At 46.5% G+C, this 17,490-nt stretch overlaps 1 long non-coding RNA gene across 1 annotated transcript; it reads left to right on the forward strand.

The window, feature by feature from the left end:
• Positions 1-1,310: 1,310 nt before the first annotated feature.
• LOC128123166 (uncharacterized) lies at positions 1,311-6,523 on the forward strand. The gene is made up of 4 exons (XR_008222586.1): positions 1,311-1,371; positions 1,471-1,605; positions 3,384-3,475; positions 4,491-6,523. It is a non-coding gene; the product is annotated as an uncharacterized LOC128123166 (long non-coding RNA).
• Positions 6,524-17,490: the final 10,967 nt, after the last annotated feature.

Consider the following 17,490-nt stretch of genomic DNA (forward strand, 5'->3'; position numbering starts at 1 on the left):
ATAGAACTTTCAGGTAGTATATCTACCTGCATGCTGCCATGCTCCCTGCCATGAGCATAATGGACTAAATCTCTGAAACTGTAAGCAAGCCCAATTAAATTATTTCTTTTTATAAGAGTTGCCTTGGTCATGATGCCTTTTCACAGCAATAGAATTCTGACTAAGACATTATCAAACACCTCATGTTTTAGAGGGAAGACTGCATTTGTGGCTTAACTTGCTAGTAGAGTGTTCTCTTGGTTACTTTTTGATTGCTGTGCTAAGACACCATGGTCAAGGCAACTTGTAGAAGAAAGAGTTTATTGGGGACTACAGTTTCAGAGGGTGAGTCCATGACCATCATGATGTGGAGCATGGCAGCAGGCAGGCAGGCATGGTGCTGGTGCAGTAGCTGAGAGCTTGCATGCTGAGACAACAACTATGAGGCAGAGAGAGAGAGAGAGAGAACACCAGCTGGTAATGTCATGGGCTTTGGAAATCTCCATGCCTACCCACAGTGACACACCTCCAACAAGGCCACACTTCCTAATCTTTCCTAAACAGTTCCACCAACTGGGCCCAATAATTCAAATACATGAGCCTACGGGGACCATTTTTATTGAAATCTGTGGTGGTATTTTACTTGTACTGAAATTTGATTTTAATTGTATGTTAATAAATAAAGTTGCCTGGGGGTCAGAGCTATTAGAGCCATAGCAAGAGCGTGGCGGTGGTGGCGCATGCCTTTAATCCCAGCACTTGGTAGACAGAGCTAGGTAGATCTCTGTGTGTTCAAGGATACAGCTAACATTGGAGACACACGCCTTTAATCTCAATACCATAGAGGACCTGGAGGGCTGTACATGCAGGCAGTGACGAAGCAGTCATGTGTTTGGGTTTACAACCAATAAGAAGGCAGAACAGACAGTCTATATAAAGATGAACAGACAGGAAGTAGGCCCTTTCGGAGAGCTCTCTTGGCTGAAGCAGGAAGGGTAAGGCTCTTAGCTCTGACCTCTTGGCTTTCTTCTCTGAATCGGCTCTGTGTTTCTTATTTAATAAGACGGTTGGTTACATCTACAGAAATCCATCACAGACATCCTATTTAGCTTCTTCATAGACTGGACCCTTTGTGGTGGCAGAGTGTGGTCTGGGAGATGTCACAGCCCTTGTGGCCCCTATCCCTGATCACATCTGCGTACCATCTAGCTCTTATTGTTTCCTATTTGAGCTTTGAACTTTGTAGAAAAAAATGACTTTTCTGTTTTCTAAGTGCTGTGTAACAAGTTAGTACAAGCTCACTGGCTTAAACGATACCCGTTTCCTTCTCCCAGTTTCCATGGACCAGGAGTCGGGCTTTCTGTTCAGTTCTGACACTGAGATGTCTGTGAGGTGAGTTTGAAGCTGGAGCCCAGAGAGTTCTCTTCTGAGCTGTTGAGGGAATTCAGTTCTTGGGGTAGTAGGACTGAAACCCCATTTTCTTATTGGCAGCCACCCCATATGTCTGCTCACCGAAAAGGAGTTTTATGCAATGTTACCAAACTGAGGTCCTGGCTGCTCACCGCTCAAAGGCCGATATTTGAAGATTGGAGTTGTCAGGAAGGGATCAAGCTCGTTCAAGAAAAGGTTGGTGTCTTGAGAAAACGGAGGACTGTTGGCTCCCAAGGTCCCTGTTGGAGAACTTGGGGGTACAGAGGACTTTTTACAATGGGCAGGAAGGCTTGTGGAGAAGAGGGTCTTTATCATCCAAGGTGTCTCTATTTTGTCTCTCAGAACAAAACATTCTCATGAAGAGTCCCTCCGTCCCTCCCTTCCTCCCTTTCGTCCTTTTCTTCTTTCCCTTCCTTTCTCTCTGAGTATACATGTGTATGTATATGTGTTTGTTTGTATGTGTGTCCAGGTGTACACGAACATGTCTGCTCATGTGTGTAGAGGTTGAAGTCAGATGTCTTCCTCAGTTGATTCTTCGCCTCAGTTTTTGAGACAAGGTCTTGCGCTGAACTTGGAACTCACTGATTGTTTAGACTGGCCATGCAGTGAACTCCAGGGATCCTGTTTGCACTTCCCCAGTGTTGGGATTATAGTTGTGTACCACTGCACCTGACTTTTATGTTGCTGTGAAGAACCTGAACTCGGGCCTCTTATTTGCATGGCAAATACTTTACTGACTGAACCATTTCCCAGCTCCCACTCCCATGGTTCTTAATACAGATACTTGGCTTTTCTACCAGTTAAACCTCACAGCAGTTTATACACTTTGCATCAACTGATGCCCAGGATTGAAGGCTAAGGCATTACAAGGGTCACCAGATGTTCTGGGCCCTGCACATATAAAGAAAGATTATTTAAAAATTAACATCTTTACTATTTAGGTGGGGCTTCTCTTCAGAATTTAGAATGCTGAGCCAAAGGGAAAGGATGGGGAGTGGGGAGGGGATGCAGTGTTTTAGAAAAAGGATCTGTCAAGACTAGTCCCAAAGCCCTGGTTCAATACCCATGTAGGAATGACTATCCCCTCATATTTAAAGTCTTTCCCATTAGAGGACTTCATAGGGTATGTGCAGCAGGATGTAGAGTTGTGGGGCTTAGAACTCTACCTGTCAAGGACATCAAGCTATGGAGTATTTCCAGGACCAAGAGTATAATCACAGACAAAGGTAAACAATAATAAACTGTTATGATTGCATCCCATGCATTACTCCTGTTCAGTGATGTAATTACACTCACCATAACTCTGTGTACTTAGGCTTGAGTTTTATGAGATTTCTGGATCTAGTAAACCACAAGAACCCAATGATCCTGCACCAACAGTGGGAGCTTCGGTACTCACTTTGGGTTGATGTGATCCCCAATCTTAGCAGTTAACTTGATGGGATTAACACAGCTAGGACGTTAGTGATGAGGGTCTTCATGTGTGCCTGTGAGGGTGTTTCCAGACAGTCAGATCACGGGGACTCTGATCTAAACAATGGATTCACCCCTTGGTGGATTCATAATTTGGTAGCGTTATTGGTAGGTGGTGAAATGTGGGAGGAGGGGCCGAGTTAAAGGAAATACATCAGTTAAAAGTGTGTCTTAGGGGACTGTATCTCTCCCTGGCCCCTTCCTGTATCTCCTTTTCCCTGCTTTCTGGCTGCCATGTTATGAATCATTCCCTCCCTGTCACAATGGGTTGGACCTTCTGAGACCAGGAGCAAAAGTCAACCTTCCTGCATGTCGCTTTTCTCAAATATTTGGCCCAGCAACACTGAAAACTGATGAATAGAGTTGGACTTTGGGAAACTACTTTGGGTGAAGAAAATGGATAACTTTTCTTAAATTGCAATCTGTGTGGACCTGGAGTGTATCTCAACTGCAAGCCTTAAATCTGCCTCTAAGTTTTGTATGTCTTGTTTCTCTCCCAGCAAGAGTATCAGCTGTACTTTGGAGAAGAATCACCAACCCTTCTGGATATGCAGATTGATTTCTGGGTCCTCTGGCACTTGGCCTTGCCAAGGTGATGTACAACTTACCAAAAAGTGCATCAGAATCCTGTGTCCTAAATCCAGTTAGGTGTCTAGTTCTACACCCGTCTGTTCATGGTTGGTATGACTCCCTCTCCAAGTCTCTGGAGGTAGAGGCCAAATGTTTTCCAAAGGTCCTGCAGATGCTTCCTGTTGTCCGTTATCAAAGGACATCTTAGATTTTACAAAGACCTAAAATACTCAAAAACAAGAAGTCCCCCAATCTGGCAGACCATTCCAGAGAGAACTTGTCCTTAGACAGATGGATATGTGGCCCTGTCATAAGCAGATGCATTCTTCTGTTTCTGAGGCCACAATTTCTTATCCTCTCATATATTTCACCATGACCTGCCTATTCTCACCATTCCTACACTCTTGTGGTGCGTGTTAGCATTTCACCACTAAGACAAAATGCCTGAGAAACATAACTTAAAGAGAGGAAATAGTTGTTTTAGTTCACAATTTTAGACATTTCCATCTATGGCAGCTTAGCTTCATGGTTCTGGGCCTGTGGCAAGGCAGATCATCACACTAGAGAGGGTTCAGAGGTACAGATGTGCCCAATTCATGGTGACCAGAGAGAGGGAGAGAAAGCCCCTAAGACAAGATATAGTCTCCCAGGACACACTTCCAGTTATCTATTTTCCCCCAGCTAGCTTTCCTCCAAATCGCCTACCTTTTACCACCTTCCAATAATGCTATCAGATTGTGAACCCATAATTGAATCAATCAATTGATTATGTTAGAGTCCTCATCATCTAATAACCTCCCAGTTTATCTACTAGTGGGAGTCCAGGCATTTGGGGGCAATACTTATATCCAAACCGTAACAGTCACCAAGGCTTCCTGATTAGCTTGGATATTGTAACAAGATAGGAGTTTGTGGTGGATTGAAAGAAAATGGCCCCCAAAGGAATAATGGCACTATTGGGAGGTGTGGCCTTATTGGAGGAAGTGTGTCACTGTGGGGGAAGGCTTTGAGGTCTCTTTTGTTTAAGCTTTCCCCAGTGTGACAGTTAGTCAGCTGACTTCCTGTTGCCTGCAAGATGTAGCACTCTCAGCTCCAGCACCATGTCTGCCTGCATGTCGCCATGCTCCCCATCATGATCATAATGGACTGAACCTCTGAAACTGTAAGCAAGCTACCAATTAAATGTTTTACTTCATAAGAGTTGCTGTAGTCATGGTGTCTCTTCACAGCAATAAAACCCTTAAAAAAAAATAGAAGTTGGTACCAGGGACTGGGGTATTGGTGTGATAGGCCTGACTGTGTGTTTGTTTGGAGGAATTTGGACTTTGGTACTTTGAGTTAAGAAAGCAGTGGCATGCTTTAAACATTGCTTAATGGGCCATACTAGTAGGAGCATGGAGGACAGTGGGGCTGAGTTGTTTGAACTGTGGGGGCTCCCTCAGGAGGTCTCAGAGGAGAAGAATTTTAGCACGTTGCCTAGAGATCATTCTTGTGATGTTTTGGTAAAGAAAGTAGCTGCCTTTTGCCATTGTTCAAAGAGTCTGCCTGAAACTAAAGTGGAGAGTTTTGGATAAAATCTGTTGGCAGAAGAAATCTCAAAACAGACTAGTACAGACTCTGTTGTGTGGTTATTAGTGGTCACTCTAATGAAGATTTATAATGAAAAGGAGCAAGCTGAGCAGGGTAAACTACAAAATGTAAATTCTGAGGAGAAAAAAGAACACAGGAAGTAGAATGGAGTTAAATCCTATGTTCAAGGAGATAAACGGATTAAGAAATGGAATAAAGGGAGTGGTGACCTCAGGGCAAGATCCCACCAGCTAAGTTTCCAACTTGTGGAAAGGAACTAGAGAAAAGCTCAGAGCCAGGTGTGTTGGAGCACACCTTTAATCCCAGCACTGGGAAGTCAGAGGCTGGCCAGTCTCTGAGTTTGAGCCCAGCCTGGTCTACAGAGCAAATTCAAGGACAGCCAAGTGTAGGCAGGGAAGGAAACCATGGGAAACAGAAAGCTGTTGAAGATGTAATTAAAGAAGGGGGCCATGTTCCAGTCCCAGTAAGTACCAGAAATTGTCAGCTTCAGCCAAGTGGTTCTGGGTTTAGAGTTAAGGACAGAAGAAAGGAATTATGGAATAAAGCTGCTGAGGCCCGGCATGTGTCAGGGGTGTCCCTGAATGGAGGCCTAGTAGAGAGGCCACTGTGTGAAGCTATGAAGTGGAAGCCTGGATGGCCTTGGAGAACCCAAATGTTAGAGATGCCAGAGTCGTGGGATACCTGCCGAGGAGAGGTGCTAATAGAGAGTGGAACCAGACCAAGAGAAAGAAGTATGTTGCAGTCAACAAAGCTGAACACAATTGGAGGTCTGATGAGCATTTTGACATCAGACATGGAGCTGCTGAGTTTGGAGTTTGCCTAGCTGATTTTCAGTCTTGCTTTTTGTTATTCATTAAGCAGTGCTGTTACTGTGCAAGAACAGCCACAAGGTACAATAAAACCCACTATAAGAGTTTACTAAGGGAGGGGAACAGAAGTGTATAGGTCTATAGAATGACCGTGCAGGAAGAGAGGGGAGGAATAGGTGGAACCCACTTTTATAGGTCCCCCTCCAACCCTGGCACATGTGCATATGGGCTTACATAGCTACATCATGCATGCACACAGATTATGTGATCACACAGCGCACAGATACTGAACTGGGGGAGTGGCTAGGAATTCTAACACTTTTGTCCAGCATTTCCTCACTATGCTCCTTTCCCTGTATTTTGGAATGGTAATGTATATCCTATGCCATTTATGTTGGAAGTATGTCAATCTGCTTTTGGTGCTATGGGATGGTCTTTCTGTATGCTGTGAATATGTGTTGCTCTCATTGGTTGATAAATAAAGCTGCTTGGCCAATAGCAAGGCAGAATAAGTTTAGGTGATATATTCAAACTGAAGGTGGGAGATGAAGAAGAACAGAGTCAGAGCAGACGCTGAGAGCTGCCCGAGAAGCAAGATATGAAAGAACCGGTAATCCATGGACCATGTGGATAGATAGAAATGGGTTAATTTAAATGTAAGAGCTAGCTAGTAATAAGCCTGAACCATTGGCCAAGCATTTATAATCAATATAAGCCTCTGAGTGATTATTTAAAAGCAGCTGTGGGATGGGGTGGGACAGAGAAAAGTCTCCATTTACATTTTGGAATTTGATTTTTATAGGGGTGTTACAGATAAGAGAGTGTCATGAGACTCAGAAGAGACTTTGGACTTTGAAACAGGTTTGAGGCTGTTATGATTGTTTTGGTTGCATGTATACATATACACCACGTGTGCCTGGTTCCCCAAGAAGGCTAGAAGAGGGCATCGGATCACTTCAAACTGGACCTATAGATGGTTATAAGAACAGAACTCAGGTCTTTTGCAAGAGCAACAAATGATCTTAATCACTGATGTCTCTCTCCAGCTCCTTGATTAAATTGTGGCTAATATGGCTTTTGGTACCAGAAACGGGGTGAATCTATTTGCATTTTTCTTGTGGTGTGGACATGCATTTTTGAGGAGCAGAATATAGAGTCATGGGCAGATCAGTGCTCCCCTAAAGATGTCTCCATTCTGCTTCCTGAGACCTGTGAATGTGTTTCTTCACATGGCAAAGGAGAGTTGAGGCTCACAACAGAATTAAGACTATTGATTGGCTGATCTTAAAATAGGGAATTTTCTGTATTCTAGTGGATCCATTGTCATCAGAAGGACCCTTAAAGGCAGAAGAAAGAGGCAAAGAAGACCTGCGGAGAGATGGCTGTGTGGGGAAAATGTGACCCAGCGCTGCTGGCTTTGAAAATACAGGAGCCAAGACTAGTGTGGCGCCTCTAGCAGCTGTAAAAGACCAGGGAAAGGGTTCTGCCTTTGAATATTAGAGGGAGAACAGTCAGGCTGGCACCTGCATTTGAATCTAATAAAACACATTTTGAACTTCTGACCCTTGGAACTGTAAGATTAAAAAAAAATGTGTCATTGTGAGCCACTAAATTCATGATCACTTGCTGCAGTAACACTGAAAAGAAGTACAAGCCATAATCCCGTGGCTCCTAGTGCGTCATCGTGGTTGGGCGCGGGATGGCATTTGCTTCTTCTCTGCCTCTTTCTCAGCGGGCTGGCCTCCCACTTCTGCCTGCTTTCTGCCCCACAGCCTCCTTCCCAAGGTGCTGGGAGCAGCCCTCCATCCTTTGCTGCTGCGCCGCCCCTGCAGCCTAGATGAATCAGAAGATCCGGAGTCTGCACCCTGCTTAAGAGACCGCCCCATTCTTACTCAGCGAACCAGGTGCGCCGCCTATTTATAGGCCCCTGATGCCCAGCAGACATTTAAGAGAAATTATACAATACTGCCTTTTATACCCTTTTTACAAAAGTGCTTCGTTCTCTCTCAAGTTTATGAGTCCACAGGGATGGCTGAGCTTTAGAAGCTCGCATGATCATTTTGTCAATTGGTTTATCTGAAAGAAACGTTTCCTTAGCTCCACTCACTTCCTCTTTCAGAAGAATGTAGACAGCCCATGTTTACAGTACCTCCTGGAAGAAATCTTTTCTCTTGCTCGGGGCCCAAACCAAACCAAACCCCTAGTAACTGTCTAGAAAGAGATGAAACAGCAGCAAAGGACAACGGCTTTTTCTTCCTTCTTTTTCTGCCGCCCCCACCTCCCCGTCCCACCCTTCTGCAAAGACTGGGATAGCTCCAGCAGCTGTAAAAGTTGGTGCTTCTATTAGCTCCCCAGGGCTGCTATAATGAAGTAGCACAAGCCAGATGGCTTAAAATAACAAACGAATTCACAGCTCTGGAGACCAGAAGCCCAACATCAAGGCGTTGGCAGGGCCCTGCTCCCTCTGGGACTCTGTGGAGCCCATCTTTGCCTCTTCCTAGCTTCTGGTGGTGGTGAGCAGTTGTTGGCATCACTCTGGTCTCCGCCTGTACTGTTCCAGGGCTGTCTGCCTGGCAGTACTTCCTCACACTGTCCTCCTTCTGTGCACATGTCTGTGTATCTTTCTTCCTACGAGGCCACCAGTCAGATTGGACAGGGGTTCTATCTAGTATGACCTCATCTTCACATCGCTGTGTGTAACAGCTATATGACAGCTTCATAACACTAGTGAGAGGGATTAAGAGAACAGATGAAGAGAACTGGACAGATTCTAGAATCAGGAGACAGACAGCATGTTCAGAATCTGGTGGCGAATGAGGGTAAGGAGGCAGGAGAGAAGAAAGGTCAAATATGACCAGGTTTCCAGCCTAGGCGACTAGACAGAAGCCCAAACCAAAGGCCGCTTCCCGCTTCTCTCCTTTTATACCTACTAAGTTCAACGCTGAACACATATCACATGTTATCTCACTCAACATGCATTTCTTCCCGAATGATAAATCTAAGCATAATGGATCTTATAATCAAAGGAATCTTCAATTTAATAATATATAAAAATCATCTTGGCTGGCACATGACCAAGCTGAGCTTCATAATAATTTGTTACATATTTTGTCTCTCTTAGTCCTCACTATACAGGTCATCTCCTTTACTCTTCAAGTGACACCATGGGATGCTTATATTATCCCTTCTTCACAGATCAGCAAACATCCTGGGCAGAATAAGAATAGTGACAGTTATGACCTATGGATTTTCCAGTCAGGCTCTGGGCAATATGCTTTTATGGTTAAAACTCCTTGTCACCAGATGAGATCCATGCCCACCTGATTACGGAGGAAAAGGAAGGCTCCCAAAGGCTCCATTTTGGATCTCTTGACCCCACATCTCTCAGGACAGAGACCAATCTCCTCTGCCCACTGGACAGGCCCCTCTAGACCTCATCTCCAGCTCTTTCCATGTGGTTGTTGTATAGTGCATGGCCCTTGCTTGCTCGATCTCTGTCCCAGCATCGCTGATGTATCTATGTTCCCTCAGAAACACTGGAATAAACACTAGGCCTGGGAAGAGGTGGGTGTGGTCCCTAAAACATCACACTGAAGGAGGACCCACTCCTCAGCATCCTGTAGTTTTAAGGTTGACCTCTGAGATTGTCGTCTTTCCTCGCCCTTATTCCCTGCTATGAGGTTTCTTCACCTTTACTACCAGGAGTGTGGTTCATGCTAACCCTTCATGGTTAGCTAGGATTTGCCTCTGAAGCCTTCCCTGGCGGCCTCCCAGGCTAGGACAGTGTCCTTCCTCCTTAGCACTCCTATAATGCTCTCTGTGCTTGCTGTTACCTTCCATAAAGGATGACGGTGTTTCCTGTTTGTCAGCTTCCCTGACTGGATGGTGATCCCCTTGAGAGCCTTCATGATTTACCCATTTCTTCTCTTCACTTAGCGCAGTACCTGGCATGCGGTAGGTGATTGTGAAGTGCTTGTTGAATAGCTAAGTAACTGTTATGGGCTGAATTTTACCCTTGCCAAGTTCATGTTGAAGTCTTAGAGTGGCATCCTCATTAAAGGGGAGAGATTGGAATAGATACATGTGCAGAAGAAAGACCGCATAAAGATACAGACAGAAGAGATGGCTGTTTATGAGCTAAGTCAAGTGGCCTTTGAAGAAATTAACCCCAGTGACATATTGGTCTTGGGACTTGAAGCTTTTAAAACTGAGAGGTTATAAATTTCTGTTGCTTAAACCATTCAGGCTATGGCATTTTCTTATGGCAATTCTAGCAAACAAATATACCAACCAAAGAACCAACTAACAGGTCTCTAACACTATGCACAGGCCTCCTCCTGTTGCCTTAAATTTTCTCTGTTCTTACATCTTTTCTTCTCAATCAATCAACTCCCGGGGAAAGAAGATCCCATTTGTATCTCTCCCATGCAGAACTCAGCCTCTGGCTGTTCACATACTCGTCACTCTGCAAATGCTTCCACTGTTTGTGTCGCTGGGAAGGAGGGACTGTCCTTGTCTGTTCACGGGGCTGGCGTTCATCTTCATTAGAGACAAACCAAGCCTCCCTGTGGATGGCGGTATCTGCTAATCTCAAGAAGCCCTGACCTCAAACTTTCACCTTGTCCATAGCTAGCAGGTCGTGAAGAGGGGCAGAAGAGACTCCCCATGTGTTTATCACCGGGTGAGACCGCTATGTTTTAGACGCTCATCCATCTAATTATGAGTGCACTGAGAGCCTGTCATGTACCATGCTTTTCTGGGCACTGGGGATGTGGTGTTGAAGGAGAAGAACCAGATGGCTTCAGGCTGCCTCCTGAAGCTCACATTCTCATGCTGTCGATCGAGATCTTGACCATCATGACACCCTGATAATAAGCACAGCTCAGGCCTTCACCAAGCTTCCTGGTTTGCCAAGCGTGATGATGCTCATTAGCCCACTGGGTCCCCTCCAAAGCCTTCCTTGTGCAGTGAGAATTATTATTATCATCTTTCGTGAATTCTCACGATTGATTTTTTCCCCCTCCTTTTTAACATCTTTGACATCAGCATTCCAATTATGGTGGATGACATAGCATAGTTTAATTGGTAGTTCCTATTTTCTTTTTAGGTAAAAGAAAAGGGGTAGGGGGAGAGAATCTTGACGTGTCAGTGATATCTTAGATTTAATACAGTATGAAATGACCCCTGTTTTTCAGATAATGAAGTTGCAATTCAGAGGGCTCCAGTGGCCTTTCAAGGTCCCATTGTCTTCTATGCAGTCTGGAGTCCTGGAACAAATAGGCCTATATTAGGATCACTGCACACCCTTGGCTGGAGCCCCCTTGCCCGTTTGCTCTTTGGAGGTTAGTTCCCTAAGCACACACACCAATTGTTGCCGCTCCTCTTCCTACAGGGAATCCCACAGTTTATCCCAGGATGAACTTCAAAGGGAGCCTGGCCCTCTCCCTGCTCTCCCACACCAGGGGAGTCACAGGAGGGCGGCTGAGACCAGAGCCAAGCATATCAAAAGAGCCCCCAACTCCCCTGTGCCTAGGGAGCTACAGTGAGCTCAGTCTCTGGGCTGCTCTGGGTGATCAGTTGACAAAATACATCTGAGGAAGAAGGAGGACTCTGCAATCAGCTGTCATCTTTGATGAACACCCAGAATGCATTTTCTCTCTTCATTATCCCAGAGGAATCAACTCTTCACCTTCCTCCATCTACAGCGTGGCACACCCACTTCCTAGTGTCTGGAAGGTGGTTGGATTCAGGAAGCGTGGGTGTAGGGAGAAGCAAGGCAAACATCCTCTCTAGAGACAAGAAAAGAGGAGGAGGAGAAAGAAGATGGCAGTTGGAGGGAAAAGGAGGAGCTGGGCCAAACTTGACATTGTCTTCTCTTTATTCCATGCATAATCCGGGAGCCAAAGCCCTGACCTAAAGCCAGGTGGAAGATCGTCCAGCAGAAGGGCAGCTTAAGTACTTTGCAGCAGCGTCTTCAGCACTCTGTGCCTGTCACCTGCTGAGTCTTTTTCTGTTTTATCTCACCGCCCCACCCAGCCAGCAGTAACATTTGGAGGTGGGGGTTGCTATACTCTCCAGGGAGTTTTCACAGAAGACACGCCACTCCTGAGAGGCCACCTTATCTCTACCCATTCCCCCACCTTCATTTTATCTCTGTCTTTCCACTGGCTTTAGGATTCCTCCAGGATCCCAAAGTTCCCAAGTCTGACCCTCAACTCCTCTTACATAGAGCTGCCCATATCCCCAAATATATGAATTGGTCTTTGTGGACGGTCACACCCTTTGGCTCTCACTCTGAGCTGCTCTCCACAGTGCCCTCCCCTTTCTATGAACCCTTTGAAACTCAAGTCCCAACCGCCCTAGAAAGAGCCCCCTTCTGGTCTCAGCCACAGTGAGGTGAGCTCCCTTAAAGGGACCCGCAGGAGAGTTGCCGCATCTTCTCTGTGGCCTTTACTTCGCTGTCACATGTTGTTGCATATGACTCTGATGCTGTGCCTTAGTTTCTGCTTCGGCAGTGGACTCAGCCTTACCTCTTTCCCCAGTCTTTTTCTCTAGTCCTTCGAGTGAGCCTTCCAGGAGCATCCCCCTTCATCTTCTTGGAACTCTAGCTTGATTACAGATCCCTGTAGCCCACTGGAGTCTGCTGCTCATTAACCCCATCTTTCACTGTGCTGTCTCAGCAGCCTCTAAGCCTAGGCCGGGAGTTGGGGGAGCAGAAAGAATCGGCGCCCACCATAGCCTCCCTTCATCATCCAGCTCCCAGGAACGCCTTCCACTGGGCAGAATCCTGAGGTGTGCCTGGGGACTACCAGCTAGCTACTGTAGTCAGCGCTCCCACATCACTCTCTTGAATCTCAAGCCACATGACAGAACATCCTCTCCCATACCCGTGAATTACTTGCTTCCTACATACTTGGTCCAAGAAATACTGTGAACAGCGTGGTGTTGACACTCTGAGGAAGGTCTTGCTGAGCAGTGCTCACTAAAGCATCAACTTTTTATAAGGACTCGTTCCGCCTTCAGCTTCTACCCAACTTTTTTTGTTGATATTCTTCTTCCAAACTCCAGTCATCCAGAATGTCATTTAGGATGTAACGTACCTGAGTCAGAGAGGCCACGTCTCTAGGGCAGGAACTGTGGTTTGTTCATGCCTGGGTCTCTGCTGTCTAACGTGTTGCCCAGTTACGCCCAGTGAAGAGACAGTTGCTGACTAGGGTGGTGGAATCGAGCTCAGTTTGAAAATTTCCTCGAACCCCTGATGTGGGCAAGGCTTTGTGTTAAGTATCTTAGGTCCCAGAAAGACAATAAAGTCAAACAGGGTATCTGTCCTTCAGCAAACAGGGCCAGGCAAAGGCAATAACTTCTTCCCAATTAATTGCAAATGGGAGCCATCCAAGTAGATACCTTCTTCTAGATGAAGGGGAAGTGGCTGATGTCCCAATCAGCTATCTGTCGCTGTGAGAAAGACCACAACTGGTGTGCCAGGTATCATGCTTTTAGAGGAAGGGGGAGGGGGGCTTCCTTTTGATTGTTAAGACATGAACAAAAACAGCCTGTTTATTGGAGACTATAAGCTCTTTGCTTCTATCTTGCTCATCAATATTGGGACCAGGAGGATTGGATGGTAGAAATACCAAGAGCCCTAGGCCTTGGAGGATTCTATATCCTGCTGGCCCAAGAGGGATCAGCCCAGCTCTTTCTCGTTCCTCGGGTGGTTAGTGTGGTCTGCAGTGGCCAATGACAGCCTGCCAGTGACTGCTTGAGTGGCAGCAGGCAGTCTTGTCAGCCATTATCTTGCTGGAGTAATCCTCGAACCTGTGCGGCCTCTCCATTTGATCTGCTTAAGACCGTAGGAGATAGTCAAATGCTTTTGGCTAATATCATATGCACGCATAATTAGATGGCAGCAATTACCATCTGGGTTCCTAGCACTCGTTCCAACATTCATGCCCTGGGCAAGGAGCTGGTAGGAGTAAGGCAGGGCAGCCTCCCCCAGACTGCCTGTCCTCTGTCAGCCTCCCAGAGAGCAGATTGGAAGCCTGGAGCCCGGGAGCATAGCCCTGTGGAAGGGCAATGATACTCAATGAAGAGTGACAACAGGCAGGTGGCAGAGGGAACCGAGCCTTGCTGGTGTCTCTGCCAGCTCATGGGTTGGCATGCAGTTGTGAGCTGGGTGAGTTGCCATGGGCATGGATGATGAAGGCTCATAGACATCCCTTGTTTCAGAGAGGAAGCCAAGAGTAGGTTTGAGGCTTTTCAGAGCAGTGACAGGGTTGATGGGATGCCATATGCCCCGCCCTGGCCCTAGGTTCTTCCCCCCTCCTGACTGTTGGCGCTCCCTGCGGGTGCCATTGATGCAAGCATATGCTTGGCCAGGTCTGGCTGACATTTTCCCGAGGCTTGTACTCAGACTTCTTGGCTGGGAAGGGAAGGTGGGGATACAAAGAATTGAGATTGCCTGGGGGGACGATCTTCAGCTGCAAAGGGGAACGAACAAGCGTGGACTCCAGGCTCTCAGAGTTTTTGCTGTTTCCTGTCCTTTGACTTGGAGTGTCCCAGGGGCTCACAGCGGGGCTGGCACAATCTAGGACAGTGCTCGCTACCTGTGCTGCGGCTCAATCAGGTAGTCATTGAGGTGCACGGCCAGGCCAGCGGCTGTTGGCCTGGATAGTGAGGCAGGACTAGCCAATGTTTAACCGCTCCAAGGTTTTGGAATGGGTGGAGCTGGGCTTCAATCCCAGCTCGGCATTTGCAAACCAAATGACCTGGGTAAAGTTCCTTAGCGCCCCAGTTACCCCTTTAGCAAGGAAAGTAGAGATTTGTCAGGGGATCTGGCATGTAGGTGACACTCAAAAGTCGTTTTGGCTTTCCTTGCCTTTGGTGTAGGCTTGAATATGGTAGGGAGTTTGTACTCTGTACGTTTTCTGTTTCTATCTACTTGGCAAAGGGGTAAAATGAAGAAGGGGTGGAGCTAAAGCGATTTGTATTTCTGGGGGTCTCTGGATCCACTGATTGGCCATAGGGAAGACTGCATGAAGTGGATTTTGACCACAGAGGCTGTCTGTATGTCTAGTGGTATAATCTCTGCTATTTGTCCCAAGGCATAACCTGAGTCACCCTTTGTGCCGTTCAATAGCTCTATACTTGCTGTTTGTCATGATACACTCAATACTTAGTAATTATTTGGGTTGACTTTGTGGTTGCTCCCTCAGTCTCTGTCACAATGGCCAGCAAATGGTAAGGTTTTGAGAAATATTTGTGAAGTGACTGTGACTTTAATTTATATAATCTCGGCACAGGCCCGTGCTTGGCTGTCCAGACGAAGGAGGAATGATAACATACCAAGATAAGGAGGGACGAGAACCAAGAAAATTCTGGAGTCTAGTATGCTATATTAGAGTGAGCACAAGTTTTAGACAGGCTCATCAGTGTTTCTGTCTTAGCTTTGTGGTACGAAAGTTATAAGATCTCGTGGGAAATTAATTCCTCTGAACCTGTTTCCTCATCTCCAAGATGGGTATAATGCCTATCTTGTAGAGCTTTTATAATAATTAAAAAGCAAAGCACATAAATTTGGCCACAGAAGAGTAAGATGGTGGTTATAACTGTACTTTAAGGTATGTCCAGAGGCAGGCTATGGTGGCACAAACCTGTCGTGGCACAAACCTGTCGTACCAGTACTTGAAAGGCTGAGGCAGGAGAATTACAAATTTGATGTCAGGATGGGCTACATAGGGATATCAAGGCTAGCCTGATTTGAGTAGCAAGTTCTGGGCTCAAACAAACAACAAGGGCTGGGAGGTAGCTCAGTGGTGGAGAACTTAACCTGGCATGTACAATGCCCTTGGGTCCAAGCTCAGTGGTAGAGAACTTATCAGGCTTGTACAGTGCCATTGGGTCCAAGCTCAGTGGTAGAGAACTTACCTGGCATGTACAATGCCCTTGGGTCCAATCCCTAGATACTGGGAGATATAGAAAGAGTAGAAGATACGAACTTTTGACCTTTAGAAATCTAGTAAAGCTCACTGGGACTTCATTCTGGGAGGTTCTGAAATGTGGACCTCCCACGATTTCTTGACCTCTGTTGATTACGCCTGTGCTGATCCACTCTCAGTCCTGTGAATGTCTCCCCCCTCTCTGTGTTTCCTTCTACTGTCTGGGCGCACCTGAGGATTTGGTGGGTTTTGTGGGTTTACTAGTGGTTTATGGGTGTCAGGACTCAGAGAAAAGTTTCAGTTCACTTGGGGAGGCACCTCTTCTGGCCCTAACCCTTGCCTCATGTGCTGTAAGTAGTTCTACTCACCTCTAGGACTATGGGGCAACTCCTATGTTGTGGAAATTCGTGGACCACTCATCTTGAGGAGAGTTATGGAGAATGAAGAGCTCCCCATCTGGGTCCCTCATATGTCTGGCTCAGTAATATGGCTGATTCTCTATGAGGGCTTTGGAATCATCCCTTCCTCAGGTCCAGAGGACTTGGGGTGACCTTAGCTTAGGTGGTGTCAGATCACTAGCCTTGGTGAGTTGGAGGCTTTGGGGTAAGGAGCGTGACCATAGGTAGAACAGGGCTTAGAGAGGTCATTGCATGGAGTGGGCGTCTGTCTGTCTGTTAAATCCAGACGGTCCATCTGGCCAGTGCAGAGACTCTGCCAGCGAACAGAAGTTCTAGGGAATAGTTTTGGGCCTCTTGGACTTCAGCAGGAAGTTGGCAAGAACCAGGCAGGGATGCATTAAGGCTCCAGCCAAGCAGGGCAGGCCATAATTGACAAAGAGTACTGGAAAGATAAGCCAGAAGCTGAGGCTGAAGGCCAAGTCTTCAAGTGGGGGCTCAGCCCACTTGAACTAGAGAAACGACCCTCTGCTTTTGCACATGTGTCTCTCCAATGGCCATGTGGGCTAGCACACCGATAGGCTTGTGGTTGGCTGCAAGGTCCTAAGATCCTTGAGGATAATACCTGGTGGGACAGCTTGTCCCTTAATCACTTAGCCAAGAGGCCCAAGCTGAGGCATAAACAACCTGAAGACAGGGATCCAGCAGTGTAGGGTGAAGCCCTGCCTTAACTCACCTCTCGCTGGACCTCTAGAGATCCGGGAGATGTGGAATGAAGTAGCGTTGGCAAGAAAGACCAGCCTGGTTGGAAAAGTAGCTTGTGAGCCATTGGGCTGACCATGAGCTCAAAAACCCAACCATCTAGGTTAGTATTGAGCTGAGTTTCTCCTGAGAATTTAGCCAAGTTTTATGTAAACAGTCTATCTCGATTTCAGCTCTTCTCTTCAGAGCAAAGAAAATGGCGCATGCCCAGCCTGGGGACTGCAGAATAAAGTTGGGAGAACCCTGAACCCCAAGACTCAGTCATTCCCAAAGGTCAGAGTGCCTCAGTGCACCACGAGACATACTTTTCTGAGGACTTATCTCCGCTGCACACTGGAGAGTCAGTTACTTGGTGGAGGAAGGTCACCATTTTATTTATGCATTTTTTGAGATAAAGGTGTTATTATGTTGCTGAGGCTGACTTGGAACTCACTGTGTTGCCCAGGCTGGCCTCAAACTTGCCACTTTATGCCTTGGCTTTCTAAGTACCGAAAGTATAGACAAGTGTGCACCACTCTGCTTGGTAAAGATGACCATTTCTTGCTT

This window comes from Peromyscus californicus, unplaced genomic scaffold (genome assembly GCF_007827085.1).
Source record: "Peromyscus californicus insignis strain IS unplaced genomic scaffold, ASM782708v3 Scaffold_11__1_contigs__length_118956290, whole genome shotgun sequence".
NCBI lineage: Eukaryota > Metazoa > Chordata > Mammalia > Rodentia > Cricetidae > Peromyscus > Peromyscus californicus.